The sequence below is a fragment of the Cucumis sativus genome, unplaced genomic scaffold (assembly GCF_000004075.3).
Source record: "Cucumis sativus cultivar 9930 unplaced genomic scaffold, Cucumber_9930_V3 scaffold115, whole genome shotgun sequence".
NCBI lineage: Eukaryota > Viridiplantae > Streptophyta > Magnoliopsida > Cucurbitales > Cucurbitaceae > Cucumis > Cucumis sativus.
In genome coordinates, this window is record NW_022279521.1 from 38,952 (window position 1) to 45,720 (window position 6,769).

The 6,769-nt window shown below is 31.1% G+C and overlaps 1 pseudogene; it reads left to right on the plus strand.

Annotated features, from left to right (window-relative positions):
* Positions 1–1,820: 1,820 nt before the first annotated feature.
* LOC116405533 lies at positions 1,821–6,497 on the plus strand (annotated as a pseudogene).
* The last annotated feature ends 272 nt before the right edge of the window (positions 6,498–6,769 follow it).

Here is a 6,769-nt window from a genome sequence, read left to right on the forward strand (position 1 = left end):
ATTAATATTAATAAAATAAAGTGGGGGTTTTTTATTTTTCAATGTCCAAATTAACAATAAAATAATTTTGATATAATTTATAAAAAAAAAAAACTTCAATAAAGTGGAACTATAGAATAATTTTAATAGTTGAACATGTTTGTTAAAATTGATTGTTGATTAATTCACCTAATACCATTTCTCAATTTCTTGTTATGAGCAAAATTGTGCGCCTAATTGTTGTTTTTTTACATTTTTTTTCAAGCTGATGGATTGACTATTGAGAAATAATTGATTCTTTGAAAAAACTCTTTTTGTTTAGATTTTTTTTGAAAACGGTTTAAAATACTCTTGAAAGGTGTTTTTTTTGAAATAAAACACTTAAAAATATATTTCAAACACACTCTAATCATAAATAATATTTGTGATTAATTCAACCTTGCATGATAATTTTGTTGTTTTACTCTATCGTTATTAAATAACTTATAAAATTATTTTTAAAGTATATCACAAAAATATTTATAATATAACAATATAACACTTATAAATGTTGATAGACATTGATAGACTTATCATTTATCACTAATAAATGCTAGTGAACACCGATATAATTGACAGACTATACATTTTGTTATATTTGTAAACATTCTCAATAGTTTTGTCATTTAAAACAAATTTTGTGATTTATATCAACAAACTCATGTATCATTTAAATCATATTTAAATAATTAAATTATATTAAAATGGATGCATCCTTAATGTAAAAATAAGGTTAAAAAACACTTTTAGTTTCTAAACTTTAATATAAGTAATAATAATGGGGAAATAAATAAATATGAACTGAGTGCATTAATAAATTCAATGCACGTCAACTGTGAACATACACTTAATTTACTTAATTTATAATAATTTTTAAGTATTTATGATTTTTAAAAATATTTATAAATATAACAAAATATTACCATCATAATATTTTTCTATATTACATATATTTTTTATATTTTATAAATATTTTTATTTATTTTGGTATATTTAAAAATAGTTAATTGAAAATTTTAAGTAGATTTATTTAGTTTTTCTTGTTAAAATATCATTATATTGCTCATATTTGCAAGATTTTTAATTTTAGTTATCACTCATTCATGTAGTTCCAATCAATCTTACTTTTTAGTCCCTCATAATTAATTTTTATTAAATTTAGTTACATAATAATACTAATTTTAATGTAAGAAAATAAAATTGTCTGTATGGAGTTTCTTTTTAAAATAAAAAATCAACAATAAATTATAAGCAGGACGAACCATTCAATTAATGCAACTATGGTATGCCTAGTCAATTTCCGTTAATTTGGATAGATATAATAAAACATCAAAATATTTATAACTTATCTAACAAAATATAAAAGTTTACAAAGTTTTTATAAATTTTAAGTTTATCTTTGAATAATGCAGACGACTTTTCATTTTTTTTCTTTTTTTTTTTGCGATTTATTTATCTTCTCTTCATCTTCTTACTTCTTCTTCATGTTACAATATTATGATTATTTATGTAAATATTTATCAATTTTTTTATTTTTTTTCCAGAATTTCTCCCTTCGTCATTTTTCATCTTCTTTTTTTCTTCTTGATACAAAATTAAAATGGTATTGGTATAGGACCTAAACGAATTGTGTACCAATATCTAAATAATTAGATTTCTATCCCAGATAAACACAGATAGACCACTATCACTAATAAAATCATTTAGATTTGGTACACAATTCGTTTAGATTGTACGTACAAGTAGTTTAGATTTGATACAAGATAGTTTAGACTAGTACAAGATTTTTTAGACTAGGTACAATGGTACAAGATCGTTTAGGCTGGGTACATGATCGTTTGAACTTGGTACAACAGTACGAGATTGTTTACACTTGGTATGCGATTGTTTGGACTATGTACAAAACCATTTTTCATGCATGTGTGATCGATTAATTGCAGAGGTATTTTTGTGATTTCACGTTGTGGGCCTGTGAACTTTTTCCTTTTTCAAAATTGTTCTATACTATAAAACATTTTCGTGCTTTATTCTATTTTTGAAAAAACCTCTTTTATATATTTATATTTATTATATATCATTCTCCTTGTATATAAAAGGGAGTTTTTTCAAAAATAGAACAAAACGCGAAAATATTTACACTGTATAAAATAATTTTGATAAAAGAAAAAGCCCACAAGCCTATAACATGAAATAATATTTACATGTTAAGTTTCTCTTCTTTAGGTATCAGACGTTGAGGACAAGTATAGAAGGGTAAGTTGAACTGCTACGCGTTAAGTCATGCAAGTTAAATGTTTAGTTGAAGAAGTTGTGCTAAGTGTTGAAGACCCAAAGTTTATGTTTTAAGCTTTATTGTAAAGAGAGCATGTTCATTGTATTATAGAACGCATGATGTTAAGTTAATAATGAGAAGTTAATTGTTTATTATGTTGTGTTGTGTTTATCAAAGTTAAGTTGCGTTGAGATTGGTGGTTAAAGTGTCGCTTACTAAGCATTCAACATGCTATCTTGCGGAGAGATATGCATTGAGTGTCTAAGCAGCACATGTCTCCACTTGGTCATGTAATGTGACATTTGGAGTAGGGCATGCCATTGTTGTTGTAAAGCAAACTCTACCGGTGACAAGCATTAATCCTAACTTCCTTCAAACTACAGAATACAAGCTATAAGCATATCCTCCAATGTCTGAATAGTACTTTCAGATTGACCATCTATTAAAGGATGAAATGTAGTGCTAAAACGCAACTTAGTTCCTAATGCTTCTTGCATCACGTGGATGAAATGGAACCTTGTTATTCAATTTAAAAGAGGACTTTGTACACTCAATAACCACCCAAGATGTTACTTGCCTATGATCATCCTTGACAATGTTAACAACACATTGGTTCATTTGTGAATTTATGGACCACTTATACACCACCTTTGTTATAGAACGATGCACGTAAATACCAACAAGACAAATTCTTACAAGAAGCATATAGTAAGTTCATAACTATTATTCAGAGCAAGCAAATAAATAGCTTTTCTAGAACATATTTGCTCCTAAAAAATTCACCTTTTTTAACGAGGATATCAGATTATGGGATTCAAAAGCTTCAAACTCAATTATTTTGAAATTCAGCTCTGACTGATGGACACAATGTTTTGTTCTTGATAAATTAGAATTCAAATACACGACATTTTTCAAAGTGTCTGACATCATACAGTTAACAACAACATATAAATCATTCACTGTATTTTTCGAAGTTTCTGACATCACAGAGTCATCAACAATAACCATAAATCATTTTGAGGGAATTTTGATAAAACCAACATAAGCTATGTGACATCCTTATCTTCAACAATTTGAATAAGATTAGAACTATTGTAGCCCAGCCATTAAACCATCAAATGAGACATAACAGGATTGGAAGAGGGAAAAAGTTTGCCTTTAATACAATCAACAAATTGTTGGAATGAAGAATAAGATGAAATGTAAACATCAACAAAATGAAAATCATGATATTGTGAACTTTCATTCTATTTACCATAAAAAAAAAAAAAAAATCAACATTATTTGTCGTAGAACCATACCAAACAAGAAAAAATTGAAAAAGAAGATAGAATCTTATTTTGTAAAAATTAAGAAGAATACAAATTTTGCTACTAGTTTGAAATTTAGTTAAGAAATATATTGTTTCCAAAATAATCAAAACTTTTATATTCATGAAAAAATTATTTTGATATTAGACAAATTAAACTCAATCTAATAAAACAATTTATTGAATATGTTTTTCCTCTGTAAAGGATTATAATCAGTAAAAAAAAAAAAAAGTTGATAGTTGACGATTTTGCCACTAATCTTAATAGGTTTGAAAATTTGCTATTTTTTAAGTTTGTTATTAAATATTTTGTGATGTGGTTGTTATCTCTTTCAACTTAAACTTTGAAAGCCCACAACCAAAACTACCCGTTTGGATGACGTGCTTCTCCCACTTGCTCCTAACATTGGTCGATCATCTGCCAGCGCACCCTCAAATCCCTAATCTTCTTCATTTCTTGTCGTCCTCTAAAATTCACCTTCTTCCGTTTCTCCCTCCTCAATCCTTCCAGCCCTAACCCTAACTCTCCTTTCTCAATCTTCTTCAATTTTCATTCATCTTTTTTCCAATTCTTCTGGTTCTTCTCCACAATCTCGCCTTCTTTTTTCCAATAATTCTTTGAGAAATGGTATCCCCCGAAAATCCAATTGGTTGTTCGATTATGGTTTGATCGAAGACATCCCTGTGCCCGATGGGAATTTCCCGGTCACGAGCTCAAGCTTCTCTTGGCCTATTCAGCCTTTAACGCTCCCATGATTCCGGGTAATCTCAGATTTCTTCAATTCTTCTTTTAAGTTTTTTTTTCCTTCTTATTATCGAATCTATATTGGGAAGACATAATACTTTCCGGATTTTCTTGTGCATCCCGAATTGTGGAGCTGGGCCTTTCTATCGCTGCCCAGATTAATTTCGAGAGGATTTCTTTTAAGCAAGTTCTCAACCTGGTTTTGAACATTTTTGGATTGAGTTAGTTATTGGTTCAGACGTCCGACTTATGAATGAAAGTTTAAGAGATTTGGGTGGGAAATAGGGTGTACAGATACTATACTTTCTGATTATGTTTGGTGAAGTATCATGCCGTTGACCGAATTAATTTAGTATCCACGGGGATGATGTGTAAACCAGAGTTTCTTTCTTTTTTTTTTTTAGGGCGAAAACTATTTGTTATTGTATTTTTAGAAACTTTAAGATAAGAGGATGATGAGCGAGAATGTCATACCATTGTGCATCTTGGTTTCGATGTTTATGTGAATTTGTAAGTTGACCGTTTGGAAAGAATTCTGATGTTATTTTTAATCCTTTTGATATACGAATTTTACGTTTGCTTTCATGGACATGTTTGATATGAAATTTGTGTGTACTTATTTCTTTTGTCCGTACATGTTACTGCAGTGTAGAAATTGATGGATCGTTGGCAGATCTGGATGGCCATCTAGAATCAGGCTCGAAGAAGCGGTATGAACCTATATTGTTTCTTTTTAATCTATTCTGTATTAAAAATTTCCTTTTACTTCCTCCCACCAACCTGTTGTTGAACTCGAACAAAGATCAGCCTTTTGCCTCTTAAATAATATGTCAGATTTGAATCTTTCCATACGAACAGATATTAGCCATGGGTGTATTATTGTCAAAGTAAAGCAGCATGGTGTTGAATAAATCACAAACTTCAGGACTTTTTAATGGACTTTCGGGAAGCATTTAATTAAGCATCACTTGTATTTTGAGTTCCTTTAATTTAAAATTGCCTGAAATTTCATTAGTTTTATGTTTTGATGGGCTTAAAATTTTGTACAGGCCAGTTACTATGATAATTATGGTTTTGGGTAATATAGGGATATTGCTTTGGTTTACGTGACTAACAGAATTTGAGTATCTTTTGCTGAGATGCAAGCACCTGCCCCACATGGTATAGATGTTTCCTTATTTGCTATGAGTTAACTGTAGAGTGGAGAATTGGTTTTGTGGCTTAGATGGGGAGTTAGCGACAGCCACGATTCTTCATAGTTTGTCCAATTTGAGCTTCAACCCAATTTATTATTTACATTTTATGAGAATTTTTATAATTATGCTGTGGATCCATTTGTGTTTGCTTTCATGTATGTTCTGTGTGAATTTGGTTATACATGTTAAAGATATTGAGGTGGTTAAAGTAAACCTAGATAGAGAATAATAACAGATTAGAAATTAAAAGGAAAATTCCATATGGCATTGAATAAAGTACACTTGTTTTCTGTTGCAGGGTCAGATCTGATTCATGTAGTGCATCAAGCTCCAAAGCATGTAGGGAGAAATTGCGGAGGATAGGCTCAATGACAAGTACTTACTCTGACCCAAACCAATGTGCAACAACAATATTTCTCCTTCATTTATGTTTATAAGGATTATATGTTGCCCCAGCAAGTATGATTTTTATGATGAATCTCAAAACAGGTTTCTGGAACTGGGCTCCATTTTGGATCCTGGAAGACCACCCAAAACTGACAAGGCTGCAATTTTAGTTGATGCAGTTCGAATGGTGAATCAGCTGCGTGGTGAAACGGAGAAACTAAAGGAATCGAATTCAAGTCTCCAGGAGAAAAATCAAAGAGTTGAAGGCAAGTCTCCATGGATTTCTTTGCCAAATTTGTTTGCATTTTATGCATTTGCATGGAGAAACATAAACCAGCGAATCGTAACATAATTTCCTTTCTTCCAATTGTGTAGGCTGAGAAGAATGAACTTCGAGACGAGAAGCAGAGGCTCAAGGCAGATAAGAGGCTAGAGCAGCAAGTAAAGTCCATGCCTGCACAACAACCTGGCTTCTTACCTCCACCAATACCTACATTTCCTGCTCAGGGTCAAGCTCCCGGTAATAAGTTATTTCCTTTCATTGGTTACCACCGAGTGTTGCCATGTGGCATTCATGCACCTGCTGCGGTGGACACGTCACAGGATCACGTACTCCGGCCACCCGTGCCTAACTTGGTGGCAACCAAGGTTGCCAAAAGGAAACCATTGGCAGGACCGATTCTTGGGATTTCCCCGAATAATCCCAACCTTCATTTTTACTGTGCCATTGTCAACAATATATATTAGTATTTTTAGTTAGTAGGCTGGTCTGTCAGTTGATTTTAGGGCTGCCTATGTTATTTTCATTGGATACTTGAAAGAACCCTACCTGTTTTTCTTAA